The 16144-nt window shown below is 28.2% G+C and overlaps 1 protein-coding gene across 3 annotated transcripts in view; it reads right to left on the bottom strand.

Annotated features, from left to right (window-relative positions):
* LOC107438717 (uncharacterized) overlaps positions 1–16128 on the bottom strand; it is a 33572-nt gene extending 17444 nt beyond the window's left edge. Inside the window, exons 1-2 of one of the 3 annotated variants that reach the window (XM_016051053.3) lie at positions 15336–16128; positions 3417–3524 (exon numbers count right to left, since the gene is read on the bottom strand). The gene's annotated coding sequence lies outside the window, so the exon portion shown is untranslated. Of the gene's footprint in view, positions 1–3416; positions 3525–15200; positions 15307–15335 lie in introns of those variants that run through there. The other 2 variants (XM_016051056.3, XM_016051057.3) reach the window with 2 other exon arrangements.
* Between the last annotated feature and the right edge of the window lie 16 nt (positions 16129–16144).

Genomic DNA, 16144 nt, shown 5'->3' with positions numbered 1-16144 from the left:
CTGTACATGGAAAAAATAAGGAAACAATTTAATTCTTTTTAATGGTCAAAGACAAGCAAAATACATTGATATTGGTAAATAAAGTAAAAATAAACAAAAACACCTACATTTTTAATGATTTCAATTAATATATTTTAAGTAAACTAATGGATTATTTTTAATGCGTTATATATTAAGCAAATTTAAACATTTATTAAATATTCTTTTACTTAATTTGTAAGTATTCTATTAATTATTACAAACATGTGAATATGAATTGCTGCATTAGATTTTAAACTAATATGAATACAAATCCCAATATTGCATTTTAAAAACATGTGAATATGAAAATAAATGTCTAATGAATTTCGCTTTTTTTCTTCTTTTCTTAGAGAGGACTTAATCATATTTTTTCACAGCTAAATTCACACTTAAGCAACAAAATTATGTATAGTTTAATAGTTGATAGATCAAGACTTGATTGTGAAAAAGTTAGATTAATTCTACACAGTAGCTCTTTGTTGGTGCCTTTTCAAATAAAGTGAGAGAAAAGCTGCATAGTAGTGTGTCTACCACTACAAAAATACAATTTCAATTCTCTAGTATATAAGACATTTTAACAGGATTCTATGTTGGGGAAACTTTTCATAGATGATAGTCCTTCATATTGGTGACCTTCAGACGTAATGTGAACAGGTCTACCTTGAAAGAAACTCCCACTTTGAATTGAACACAGTTCTAAGATGGATGGACCACATCAAACAGTTAACTTGCTATTTGTGACTGTGAGCATTATCCACCACTCGAGCTGTTGCTACCCAGTCTTGATCACACACAATATCTGCCTTGATACACTCAACAGCTAATGGCAACACAGGAGCAACCACGACTGTCAACTTAATACAGTTTTTTCAATCAGCACTCAAAAGTATGGCGATCTTAATACACCTCTCCAGGCTTCTCACAAAACATCAATAAATAAACTGTACTTTGTTTCACCTTAAGTTGGCACTGCAGGAAAAGGTAGGAAATGTAATATGTTGATTTTTCCTTCTCCCACAAAACACCAATGTGGAATAAATTAATGTACATTAATCTACAAAAAATAAATAGCATTTAAAAATAAATATCTAAAAAAAAGTATTTATGCGCATCTATGCATTTCTTTTTTTACTTAATTTTAAGCAAAAAAGAATCTTTTTAATTATCTATATATATATTTTTTTTTTGCTGTTTAAAATTAATTTTGTTTAGTTAAAAAATCATAATAAGAAAATCTGTTTTTGAAAAATCATAATTAGAAAATCTGCTTTCTAAAAAATCATAATAAGAAATCAGCTTACAACTAGCATCTTAAAATAATAATTATTGGAAATGCTCTAAAAAAATCGTGTTCTTTTCTGTATTCTGTTCAAAATATTAGTAAGATTCTTGGTTTAAAAAAAAATCGGCTTTTTCTTTCCCTTAACGCCAATACTGGCCACTTTCTCTCCTTTTTTTGCTACCTCATCCCCCAACCGACTTAAGGAGTAACCCAGTTTCCATGACAACAGCTGCAATCCAGTCTACCTGCCCTTCTCTCCAGTGCCAACTTAAGGTGAAATGAAGTATAGTGGTATCTGCTCATTGAATTCAATTAGAGATATAATTCTGGTGGGTGAATACTGTAGTGTGTCTACCACTACAAAAATACAATTCCAATTAACTAGTATATAAGACATTTTAACAGGATTCTATGCTGGGGTATCTTTTCATAGATGACAGTTGACATAGTCCATAACTCCATTCCCCACATCCATTTTCAAAATATTCTACAATTTTAAGATCAAAAAGGTTTAAATGCTGTCCAATCAAGAAAAAAAATTTCTGATGCATATGGAGAAGTATTGACAGAACGCTAGCCAGTGCTAAAACTGGTTTTACCTGCAGCCATGTTCAAATAAAACCTAAAATGTAGAGTTACTGAAATTTTCTAGACTTTGAAGTAAGAAGGTAGTTCAGCTCATAGAGTGCAGAATATAAGTAAAATTCAAGATACCCTGGAGGTAATTTTGGAATAATTTTTTTTTTTAAAAAAGGCTATTAAAATTTTTAATGAAAAAAATAAAGAAATAAAAAACCCTAAGGAGAAAAGAAGATTGTAATTTAAGGATGCATCGTGCAAAGATTGTACAGGGTGCGTAGCCAGTTTTTTCAACAAAAAATACTTTTAATCACATTCCAAAAAAAAAAAAAAATTCATAATTAGGATATGTGCAGTAATAAAAATTATTTTTTATACTGTTTAAAGTTCACAATTTATAAACATAAAATCAATAAAATTAAAAAACTTTACATAATCATGATAAAATAACTAGTTACTGATAAATATTGCATAGAAAATTGTGAAAGTCATGAATTTTTTCAAATTTAGAACGACAATCGACATGGCAAAAAGAAAAATATATTTTTAAAAGATGGCAAATTAAGCACTTTTTATAAACCCAGAATAAAAAAAAGCACCTTTAGGGCTTTTAAAAACATAAATCAAATTAATATAAGCACCTTTAAGCACTTTTTAAAAACGCTACACACTCTGTTGTAATTTCATGTTTTGCCAATTCAAACATCAGATCTGCCATGATCGCATAACACCAATATTTTTGGATATACAGCCCATTTCGAGTAGTCGTAATTAAAAATTTGATGCTTGTTTTAATAAAAAGCAATCGTTATTTCCAATTTTGCTTTCTAGATTATCCATGACAATATTCTTATTTCCAAGAATGGGTCTTTTTTCCATTCAGTTTTATAAAAAAATTGATCTAATAAAACACACATGCAAATGGAATATTCATTAACATTACACTTTTTAGTACAATTTATTTTATCTATGCAATTTTATGGTCTATTATGATAACTATTCATACCAAATTAATGAGATGAAATTAAAATTTCAATTTTAAAAATTAAATTAAACAAATTTTGTCGTTAAATGAATATAGGATTAATTTATTTTACACTTCAAAGAGCAAAATTCTACTATTTCAAAGATTTTGTTGTACTTGTCTGTATAATACAAAATCTGATTAATGCATTTTTACATTTTCACTATACTGTTATTTAATTTATTACCATATTATAAGAATTTCAAAGCTTTAAATAGTATCAAAATTTTACCAAAACTTTTAAACAGGAAAATAAGAAACAAAATTCCCAATTTGTATAGGAAAACTGGAAATTCCCTGTTCTCTCTGTAGAGTAGCAATGCTGTTCATCTAAATAAGTTTATGAGAAATATTTGGTGCAACTTGAACCATATTGTTTTATAGAGCATATTTGATGGTAATTAAAGCACAATGTTAATTTTAAAAGAGATCGTCAAAATTTTACCAAAACTTTCAAACAGGATATTTATATGGACAATATATAAATAAGAAAGTTGTATGCATACTCACTTGACAAAGACATATTGTTTCCAGCAAGATTCATTTTATTAAAAAACTTCACGAGAATTTTAAAACACAGCAGTCAATCGTTAGCATTCCAATGCAGAAAGTTGAAGCCTTAAAACATACATATCAGATTAATTATCTAGTTTAACTGAAATATTTAATAATTATACATCTTGAAAACATAAAGCTAATTATATATATACAATGCTAATTGTGACTTTCATATGGAAAGCAAAAAGGCTAAAAATATTCAAAAGGCTAATATTCAAAAGGCTAAAAATATTCAAATATAACTTTACGGTATTACATATGTTTACCTTCATTTATGAAAGTTAAGCCTTTGTAACTAAATTTTCTTTCTGTAATGGCTTTTGAAACTATGAATCATATTGCCTTATTCTCAGTTTTTGCAAATTTTAATGAGTTCAGATAATGCAGCATTGGAGTAAGTTTTTAAATATTAAAAATTAAACCATAAATGCTTTTCATTTTCACAAAACTGTGACTTTTCTCCATATTGATGTTTTGTACCATTTTCAAAATATGCATAGAAAGCACTGATCTTAGATAGGCTAAACTTGACATAACTATATACCTAGCAATTTGTTCTAACTATAAACTCGACCTTAGAGAGACTAAACTTGAGACTGGCCCATAACTTGGGAAATCAGGGTCTATTATTTTGAGAAAATATTATCTATATCTTTTACTCTCTATCTATATTTTTTACTTTTCTTTTCTCTCCCCCCCCCTTTCTTTTTTCATAGAGCAACTTATTACATTTATTATTAAAAGAAAATTAACTATATTTAAATACACAAAAAAACTGCATTGCATAAAAAAATTAAACAAGTGTTAAGAGAACTACAAGAATTGTAACTGTTAACCATTCCTTTACAGATTCCTTTTTCCTTTGGCCACCCAAATTAGGTGTTAAATTTCCCCGATTTTTCCAGGTAAAAATCCTAAAATTTCCAGGTCAAGGTTTTTTTTCTCTCACAAAGTTTAGGATGGGTAAAAGAAAAGTGTCAATATTATAGAGTATTTAATTTAAAATATTTTTTAATGTTATTTTATCATCTTTGACTCATGGGATAGAGTGCTAGCCAGGTCACCATATGGGAATGAGGTGACCAGGAAAGGTTCTCTATTCTTTAAGAAACTATGTGAGTTTAACAGGGTTATAATGAACCAAATTTTGATGCAAGCGAAGTATTGCTAAGCTGATGGTATTTCAACTGTTTGGCAATAAACTTTCGTCTAAAAAAGGGTATAACAGTTGGTAAAATAAATTTAATTAAGAAAATTAGTAAATAATTTAAATTAGTAAAATTGATCAGGGGTCTGTCCAAGCCAAACTTACTACCGTTTAGCAGTGCCTTCACAAAATACTTTTTCCTAAAATTTTATTTTTGGGTCTCTTAAAAAACGATAAATCCATATTTTTGTGCTGATTTTTTAATATAATTGTTAATTTTCACAAATTATGTCTAAATTTACACAAAATAGGTAACTCTCAGAAAAACCCAGACAGATCCCTGTTAAGAAAAATCAAAGAAAAAATTCCAGCTTTTCTTTAAAAAATTCCCTGATAGTTCCAGGTGGGTGGCCACCCTGCTTTAATAAGCAATAAGACGCTCATTGTACAATTCCTTTTCTCCATGCATTTAACTGATTAAGATTGATTTTTAATCATCCTTTAGCTTTAAACATTACACGGCAGAGAATCATTTGATACCTCAAAAATAGCTGTCTCAGTTTATGCTGTGGAAAAACGTTCTTTGCATTTGGAAACAGTCTTTATCGTATTTCTGACATCCTATATTGTCTTTTAAAAATGCCGGATATCGACAGACCCATCCCTATCTATTCATAAACTGTCTCACGCAGGCAATTATCTAGAATTTCTAAGAAAACAGATGCATTAAGCTTTTAGGGAATTAAGTAGGGAGAGATTCTAGTTGATATTTTATGTTTTTTTGGGGGGGAGGGGGTGATTTCGCCGAGAGTTACTCTGACATTTTAAACCTTCTCTTGCAAAGTGCTCACATTTCTATTCCACTATTATTTAAATTAGCTATTTATAGCCATTTAATATAGTTTTTCCTTTGATTACAAGAACTCATTAAATAAATTCATATCTTGGGAGGTAAGCAAATAGTTGTTTTAAATTATGCAATACATTTGTAATTGTGCGTTTATGTACTGTCAGAATTGTTTTATAGTTTATATACCAAATTTATTTTTAACGCATGAAGTTTGCTCATATTTCATATTTATAAAATTATTATAATGCTTAAAATGTGAAAATTATAAATCAAAACTTAGAACTTTTAGGATTTTTTAATAACTTTTTTCTCATTCCTAAATTAGATGTCACGTTTAATTCAATAAAAAATTTGCAAATAAATTTTTTTGTATAAATATTGATAATTTATATACTAATGCAAAACATTAACATCAACCTGCATTTCTATTAATTAAAAGAAGAAAGAAAAATTTCAAAGCTCAAAAGTTTATGCAAAAATTTTATTAAAAAAAAAATCTATATGATTTTAATATACTCATTAAACTGAAATAAAAAAATATTTTTAAGAACTGGATAATCTGTTAAATTTATTGTATGAGTGTGTTAATCATATTTTATGTAGTTTTATTTATTTTGTTTTTATCAAAATAATACAGGATTTTCAAAGTAATTATTTTGTGTTAGTTAACATTTTTAGAATTTCTTTAAAGGTTAAATAACAATTTAAAATGTTAAAAAAAATATCCCATAAAATTGGTCTCATTTGTGATTGTTTTATCCCATAGGATTACATGACATAATAATAGATATATATTTATAAATTGAATGTCATTTTGATAATGTTTTAACAGACATAATTTTCACAAATTTTCTTTTCAAAATAAAACTATATTTTCAAGATACTGTACATATTGGATTTAAGCAACTTTACTTATACATCAATGTATCTAAAGAAATAAATGCTGCCTATTTTTCAATTGAGACTAGTGAAAAAGAGGACATATGTGATACATAAAAGTGAAATGTAATATGTGATACTTCATGCATTTTTAATACTTTATAAGTTTTAATTTTTATATATTTTCAATTATATGATATACAATATTGTTATGAATAATGTATCAATTAACAATTTCTCAGGGGCTTAATCTTTTAATGAGTCAAAAATATGAACAAAATTTAAAGTATTTTAATTTAACAGAATCTTTAAAAGAATAACTAGTCAAAAAGCATTGTTTTTGTTTGTACATCGTAATAAAGTGTGTTTTATAGAAATTAAGAACAATTTTAAAACTACTTAATGCTAGTTTCGATCATATTTTAATATTTAGAGTACCAAAAAACTTACTTTATTTTGCGGTCAACAAAGTTAAAATAATTTTTACTTGATAAAAATTAATTCTTTAAATAGTTTCAAATTAACATAGTTTAAACATCTGCGTATTTAAGAATAAAAAAAATAATTAACTTTCTATTATTTTAGATCATAACATACTCATTCAGCGTAAACATTACTTATTAATAATTTTTAAAAAATAAATTGATCACGACAAATACAAATTTGGATGATAAAAAAAAGTAATAGGCAAGTACACCTATTTAATGCAAACAGTTACTGCTTTTTTTTAAATACTGTATTCTCTTCCACAAACTACACTTTAATTAACAGGGTGCATAGCCACATTTTTTAAGAAAAAATAAGCACCATTTAAGTACTTTTAAAGCACTCAAAAAAATCTTTTAATCACTTTCCAAAAAAAAAAAAATCATAACTAGGATCTGTGCAGTAAAAAAAAATATTTTTTAATATTGTTTAAAATTCTTAATTCATAAACATAAAATCAATAAAATTCAAAAACATTTTCAAAAACTGTATATGATTATGATAAAATAACAAGCTTCTGATAAATATTGCAGAGAAAACAGTGAAAATGAAGCATTTTTCGTAATTTAAAAATATAATCGGCACTGCAAAGAAAAAAACTTGTTTTAAAAGATAGAAAATTAAGCACTTTTTACAAACCCCAAATAAAAAAAAAAGCCCCTTTAATCACATTTTAAAAATGCCGTGCAATCTGAAATAAATTGTTGCAATAGCCAAAGGTTGGTAATTTTTAACTTGTTTCTCAGTGTATCACATTTTATATGAGTGTGATGCCCTTGTGCTTACACGATTTACCACTTTAGACACTCTTCATCTCAAAGACATTCACCTCAGCTGGATTAAGGGACTGTCAAACTATAAAAGCAACCCAAAAAAATGGAACTAGGAAGAATTGGGTTTGTTGTATTTGGCACAAAATGCTACCACACATCAGATAAGAAAAAACAAGGAATAGAGCTTGTTACCAAGGGCACCGGCATAATAATATAAAAGGGGGAGCAACCCTCTAGCAAACTAACCCCCCCCCCAAAAAATATTCTGTTATTACATTTTGTTTTGTCATTACATATACTCTTTCATCTGTTAATTTTTTTCAAGACACATTTCTTCATTGTTAACAAGATATTTAAAAAAAAAGTACAAATTTCTTGCACTTGCAAACTTTACCACCAGAAAATGTATTGATGGCGCTGATATAGCTACTGACTTTGAAATACAAATAACTACAGACAGTAGTTCTGTATACTAACGTGTTTGTGCACGCTTAACAATGGTATTTATTGTGTTGATGAAGTTATACAGTTGTGAGAAGTCAGTTTGTGTTACAACACTTTTGTTAAACTAAATAACTAATAGAAAATATAATATTATTTATATTTTATTATCATTTGTTAGTTCGATCATTTCGTTTGGAATGGCTTCAATCGTACCCTTGGTTGGTGTACTCAGAAAGTGCAAAAGGGCCTGTTTGACGTGCCTGTGTTCTGTTTCGACCTCCAGCTCAAAGAGGTCTGCTAGGACAATTTATTATTTCTCCTTGTGTTAAATACCACAAACTTAATGAAGCCGCAAAATGACATGAAACGTCACAGTGGTATCGTGAAACACTCACATCTTCTAAAAATTTTGAAGATATTATGAACAGAAAACAACTGAGTGTATATGAATCTTTAGACTCGGCATATAATAAACAAATTGAAAACAACATTCTTAAGCTTCATCTATTATAAATACAATTTTGTTCATCGCTGAGTACGAACTTCCTTTTCGGGGCAAAAATGATGAAAGATCTGTTCTCAAAGATCTGCTGCACTTTCGTGTTGAATCTGGAGACGAAGTTTTGAAGGCACATTCGGAATCAGGAGGATATACTTTTAACAGTCGCTACTTATTCTACCAAACTTGAACCTGCAAAAAGTAATCAGTTGCAAAAAGTAAACATAGATCTAAAAGAAGTAACTGATTACGTAGTCAAATTAATAGATGTGCTGCAAATTCATCGAAACAATGCTTCTGAAGAGTTTACTACAATTTTCACGAAAGCAGAGCACATTTGCGAAGAATTGGCATTAAAATGAATCGACCTCGAGTGGCATCTAGACAACTTCATAGATCGAATGTGCCTTCTGAAAACGCAGAAGAATTTTTCAGGAGGTCAAGCTTTATTCCTTATTTAGACTCCATTCTATCTTCGTTGAAAGACCGTTTTTCTTCTACACAAAGAAAAGCATTTTCACTCTTAAGGCTTCACCCGAATGCGATGAACAAACTGGACAAAGCGCCATATCTTGAAGCTTTAGAAGATATACTCAAGAGATAAGCTCTCAATGAATTTCATCACTGAAACTACAACGTGGTATGAAATGTGGAGGAATAGAGAAAATTCTTATGAATCCTTCGAATACATCGATTTAGTTATTGAGGTCACACCATTTTATCCAGCTGCAGCGGAGGCAATCAAAATTGGCCTAACTCTTACAGCTACTATGTGCACTATTGAACGCACTTTTAGTACAGTGCGACACATCAAAACATGGAACAGGTCTAAAATGTCTCACGAGAGATTAAGAAGTTCGTGCATGCTCAGTGCGCATAAGAAAAGAATCAAAGATGACTCAGATTTCATTGAAAAAGTTATAAACAGATTTGGACAGCTAACAAGACGATTATAATTCTTGTTTGATTAAAAAAATTTTTTAATTGTTATGTATCAATAATTGCTTAATTATTTGTTTTTGAATAAAGATACTTTCAATAAAAAATTTTTATACTCTTTAATTGTTTTAATAAAAAAAGTCAGGGGGTGCAACTGCACCCCACTGCGGATGCCCTTGCTTGTCACTAACATAATTTTTTTGTATATTTAATACTTGCATGTTGAATTTTATAACAGAGCTCTTGAGGGGATTTTATTATCAACTATGTCAACCTTCATCTATCAAAAGGTACCTTATGATTGAATCAAGTTAACATGTCTTATATACTAGTGAATTGCTATTTAATATTTATAGTGGTAGTTACGCCACATTACTCCCCTTCCAGAATTTTATCTGGGATAGAATTCGATGAATGAATACTACTAGTTGATATATGCCGTATTTTTTTTATTTTGCTCATTACACTTTTTCTTTGTTTTATAGCATTTTGCTCTTTATTTTTTGTATTTCGCTCATTATTACTTTTTCTCTTCCTCAATGTTGTTTATTGACCGGGAGACTTTTTTTACTTCCAGGGTTCTTGAATTTTTCAATTTAAAAAAAAAATCAAGAAAATAAGATTTTTTTAAAATTTAAATTGGATTTTTTTGATTTAAATAAGATTTTTTATTTATTTAAATACACTGTAAGAACTTTAGTTTATGATTAAAAGAACATTACATATGTTTAATCAAAATTAAGTTAATATTAAAACTAAATTATAACAATATTTTAGAAGCTCTATTTTAGAATAGCAATATGTATTATCAGGGATCTTTCTAGGTTTTTCTGAGAGGTACCTATTTGGTGAAAATTTTGACATAATTTGTGAAAAATTAAAAATTATATTAAATAATCAACACAAAAATATGGATTTATCGCTTTTTAAGGGATACAAAAATAACATTTTAAGAAAAAGTATTTTCTGAAACTACCGTTTTTTCTCAAATTGAATTTGTGAAACTACCGTTTTTTTTAAAGTTGAATTTGTGAAAGTACCGCTAAACGGTAGTAAATTCGGCCTGGACAGACCCCTGATTATGTATATTTAGAATAGCAATATGTATTATGCAATATGTCTCGCAATATTTTCAGGGGTCTGTCTAGGTTTTTCTGAGAGGTACCTATTTTGTGAAAATTTAGACATATTTTGTGAAAATTTAGACATAATTTGTGAAAAATTAAAAATTATATTTAAAAATCCAACACAAAAATATGGCAAGAATATGGATTTATCATTTCTTAAGGAATACAAAAATAAAATTTTAAGAAAAAGTATTTTGTGAAACTACCGTTTTTCGTAAAGTTGAATTTGTGAAGGTACCGCTGAACGGTAGTAAATTCGGTCTGGACAGACCCCTGATTTTAGAGAATTTAAAGAATATTTCAAGGGTCTGTCTAGATTTTTCTCAGAGGTAGGGTGACCTGGGGTAATTCCTGATCAAAAAACGCAAACATCTATTTTGTGAAAAAACTATTCAAACTTGAATTTTAATATTTACTGGAAGTTTGAGGCTATATGAGATGAGTCCTTTGCTAACTTCTTTTGTTTAGAAATCTAATTAGAATTTAAAAGATTTTAAATTTTTAGTAATCAGGAATCGCCCCTGGTCTTGATCATTTCTGGGGTAAATCCTGATCACCAGTTTTTATTGTAAAGGGGCTGTTTGAAAATAATTATATAATGGTAATTAACAAATAAGACATCAAGATAAAAAAATAAACCAAAAAAATATGTTTAAGCAGCTAATAAAACATTTTATTTAACGCTTTAAATTTTAAAAAATCTTTGCATCGTGCCATACATTTTAGGCAATCAGCCAACTCATTCTCATATTCTTCTGAAATATAAGAGAGTTCCCACATGGGTTACTTTTGCTGGACTTTTTAACTTCATTAAGGGAAAGTGTAAAGTTAAGTAAGGTATGCCAACAGCTCTGGCAGAAACTCTCACTCTGAAATTTTAATTTTCAATCATTAAAAGAAATTCACTAATTTTGTTTTCTAGAAGCTTACTATCCTTTTTAGGCTTATAATTTCTCACCATATTTATACTAGGCTAATTTATAAACTTAAAAATTATTCTAACAATTATACTAGGCTGATTTATAAACTTAAAAATTATTCTAACGGTGTACACACATAAAATTAAGATAGAAGCAAGGTAAGACAAACCAGAAATGGTGCAAATCAGAATACCGTCTTGTATACAGTTAAAAACAAATTTCGTTCAAAACAAAAATTCCACTTAATAAATATAAACTGTTATTTACGAAAAGACAATTAGCTATTTATAAGCTATTTTATATACTATTTATAAGAAGAAATGAGGAATTACCCCATCTGTAGGGGGCAACATTTGATATAGTTTCCTATAATCAATTACAATGTTTACAGTTGATGTGAAACAATTAAACAAAAGCTTACACTACTTTTATATCAAAGAAAAAGAAAGTAACTCAAAATATTTATTATTAAGAGAAGGAGGGGGATCTTTGCAGAAATATGCACATTTTGAAACCCATCTTTGAGATGGAAAATACAGAAAGCAGTTTAAAAGATACTTATTTTGTTAGATTAAACAAAAAATTATTATTAAGTAAATGTAGTTATACTTTAGTAAAGTGTACAAGCATTCTTGTCCATGTCTCAAATTTAAAAAAAAATAATTTTTTTAAAATAAAACTTAGGTGATCATTATTTACCCCAGAAACAGAGTGATCATGAATTACCCCGGGTCACCCTACCTATTTTGCGAAAATTTAGACATAATTTGCGAAAATAAAAATTAAAATAAAAAATCAACATAAAAATAATGTAAAAATATGGATTTATCATTTCTTACGAGATCCTATATCAAAATAGATAAGTTAAGCTAAAAAATATTTTTTAAAAATCTATGCACTCATTGGAATTTTTTTTCACAAAATTTCTTTATAGAAAATCCGATAATGTCAAAGATACTGAAAACATATTATGAGAAAAAAATACCACTTAATAACCCTACTGCTACAAATAGACTCTGAATGGGAAGAATGACACTATATCAGGAAAAAAATATTTGAACTCATCAGCCATTGTTTTTTTCTATCTAAATTTGGCACATTAGGGTAATTTATTTTTCATATAAGCTCAAGCTTCAGAAATATATATTTTCCACCAATGAAATATAATGTAGATTTTAATTCCATGCTTTTTCAATCAAAAGGTAGAATTTTAATAAACATTATTTGCATTTTTTTTTATTGAAAAAAATTCTACAGCTATGCAAGTCTATATTAAGACAGCATTAAATGTTTACTTTAATCTGTACTTTCTCAAAAATCAAAAGATTATTAAAAATGTAATTTCGAATGTGTTGGAATTTAACACACACCAAGAAAAAAAGTAATTTCGCTAACCAAAATTAATTAATGCAGCAATTTATTTAAAATAAATTTTAAAACTAAGAAAAGAAAAAAAGTATCAATAATTTAAAACACTGTTAACCTTTAAAATCAATATATACATATAAAAAAATTCAGTTGATATAAATCAACAAACCATGTTTACTTCACCGGATTTTTTCTTCTATCTTTGAGCAGTATATTTTTAAGCAAATCAACTGTTTAATGTGGACCATCCATGATTGTTGGCAAGTTCATATCACGTCTGCAGATCAACATTGAGGGGATTCAATATTATCGACTATGTCAACCTTCATCTATCAAAATGTACCTCATGATTGAATCAAGTTAACATGTTTTAAATACTAGTGATTTGGTATTTAATATTTAGAGTGGTAGTTACGCCACACTCTAAAACAGAAAAAGAAATCGCGGAAAAAAACTTGATAAAGAAAATTTAAACCCTTGCAAAATTTTTTAGCACAGTTCTTAAAATCATCATATATTGTACTTCAATATTTAGAACAAGATTATTTTAACAATGTTCTGAATTCTTGTTTCAATACTACCGTAATGTGCATGTTTAAAAATGTTCACACACAAAATAGTAAATGCTCACCAGGGGTCTGTTTAGAAGAAATTTGGGTCCGTTTTACAAAATATCTTTACATAAAAACGGACCCTTCACAAAATATTTTAACTTAAAAAGGACCCTTCACAAATTTGTTTATCTTCATTACTGTTTTGTTAATCGAATAAACCCTTCCCAGGAAGGGGGGGGGAGAAACACAGATGCAAACAAACTAAGTTTTGTCTTCGGCAGACGCTTCTTCCTTTATTCGCCCGAAATGAATATTCTGAGTTCAGCAGTATAGGCTAAATACCAAATATTTGTATGTTGCCAGGGGTCTGTCCAGGCCGAAATTACTACCGTTTAGCGGTAGTTTCACAAAATACTTTTTCTTAAAATTTTATTTTTGTATACCTTAAGCAACGATAAATCCATATTTTAACCATATTTTTTTGTGTTGATTTTTTAATATAATTTTTTTTTCTTCACAAATTATGTCTAAATTTTCACAAAATAGGCACCTCTCATAAAAACCTAGACAGATCCCTGGTTGCATCACTAATTTAGTAGCAGCAATTGCTGTTTATTTCTTAAAATTTAATTTTTACAATTAAAATTTTATAGTGTTGAGCATAATCTTGTATCTCTTTACAATTAAAAAACCCCTTGAAAAAGTTTTTTGCAATAACAGGACCCTATTTGCACAAATTCACAAAAGCAGGACCCTGGTTGAAAGAATGTGACTTACCTAACTTTTATTACAGTGTTTTCACTACAGCGCGAGAACGCGAGAATCTCGCATATTTTTTTTATTTCTCGCATTNTTTTTCACAATTTTACAAAAACGGACCTTTCACAAAATGTCTGGACAGACCCCTGTTCACACACATAAATAGTAGGAACAATAATAAATTTTTTTGAGGATAAGAATTAAAAATTTTCTTTTCTTCTATGGGGTAAAAAATATAATAGGGGGTTAAAAACCAGGAAAAAAACTGGTTTTTCCCATAAGGGTAAGCACCATGGTGAATACTGGTAAAAACATTGCACATTGTAAATACTATGCCAATCCTGCACAGAAGGGGACTAACTCGAAGGGTCTAACTGGTAGCCACTCCATGGCAAGCCTCTATATGGTTTTATAAAAACTTTGAAAGCTTAAAATTCATTTGGCACTATAGTGATTGTAGTTTGAGAGACAGATTTCGTGAAGTAAATATTCTTCTAATCCTGAAACAATGATACACAAAGATTTGTAAGTTTGCTTACAAGGAAAATGCTTTTCATATAAAATGAAAATTTAGTGAGTCTTATAAAATGAAACCGGGTTTTCTAAAACAAAATATTAAAAAAAAACTTAACCAATTTTTTTTTTTAAATTTAAAAAATGAGAAAACGTGATGAATAGTTTTTTTCTTGCTAAAGTTGAACACACGCATGCTGCACAGAAATATAATAAGAAACGCGAAAAATGAAAAATTAAATACTTTTTAATAAATAAAATGCATTTTTAAATTTAACTAAATCGTAGGTTAACGGTTGCAATGAGGTATTTTCTAAACACAACATTTTTATTACCAATATATGACAGTACAAAAGCCGAAACTAAAATTGTTGTTAACACTTAAAAAAAAAACTAAAAACAAATTTACATACCAATTAGAAAAATAAACTTTTATACACAATAAATAATTAACGAAACACATGAAAATAGCACTCACAGTACAAAAAATACAACATGCCGAATAACTAGGCTTAAAATACCTATTCCAATTTCAACAAATTCATTATTATGGAGTATTAGGTTTATAAATGGCTTCAAGAAATCAAAGAATGGTTTAAGAAGTAAAACTTACAGAAGACATTAATTGCTTCCGGATTTATGGTGCAGAAGTTTTTACTTTTTAGTTTTCGTGTAGATCGTTGACAGTCATTGAAGACGATTTTAAAATCTTTTCAACAATATCTGATAATTTCTTAAAACAAGCCAAAGCCGCCATTCTAAAATAAAACTGTCAAAATTTGACAGCGTTGCTACCAAATAACCGTCACAGGCAGCCAGAATGCATTAAGCTAAACAGCTGTGGTAAAAAAAATAAAGACTAGGCAGACATATAATAAAAAACCACTGTCTGGACGTTATGATATCGTGTATAAATTTTTCACTTAATTTGTGAATCATGTTGCAGTTTACAAAAAAGAAAGTGAAATAAGAAATATTTTTTTAAATTAATTTTCAATATAGGTCACTTAATAAACTTAAAAATTTTCTGTATATTTATGAAAAATACCTTGAAAAAAAATGATAAAAAAAAACGTCCTTGATGGCGGCTTAAACAATTGTTTTTGTTTTGCTTTTTTTTTAACCGCCTAACGGGGAAAAATAAAAACAGCTTTTTTTTTTCTTCCTTATTTTCTGCTTTTTTTTTCTATTACTTTTAATGCGTTCTGGTGTTTTGAATGATTTTAAGTAAGTCGAAAGTATTTTTTCACTGTCAAAAAGCAGAAATATGTTGGGTTTTTTTTCAAAATCAAACTAATCAGAATTTCCCTTTTCTTTTTGAAATTTGATCCAATTTGAAACTGTCTCTCCTCCAAAATCAGTCTCGTTTTAAAGCACACTTTTATTAATTCATTCATTCTTCAGTTCTCATTTGTCAACTTT

The sequence above is a fragment of the Parasteatoda tepidariorum genome, chromosome 1 (assembly GCF_043381705.1).
Source record: "Parasteatoda tepidariorum isolate YZ-2023 chromosome 1, CAS_Ptep_4.0, whole genome shotgun sequence".
NCBI classification, from domain to species: Eukaryota; Metazoa; Arthropoda; class Arachnida; order Araneae; family Theridiidae; genus Parasteatoda; species Parasteatoda tepidariorum.
This window is presented reverse-complemented; position numbering and strand designations above follow the sequence as displayed.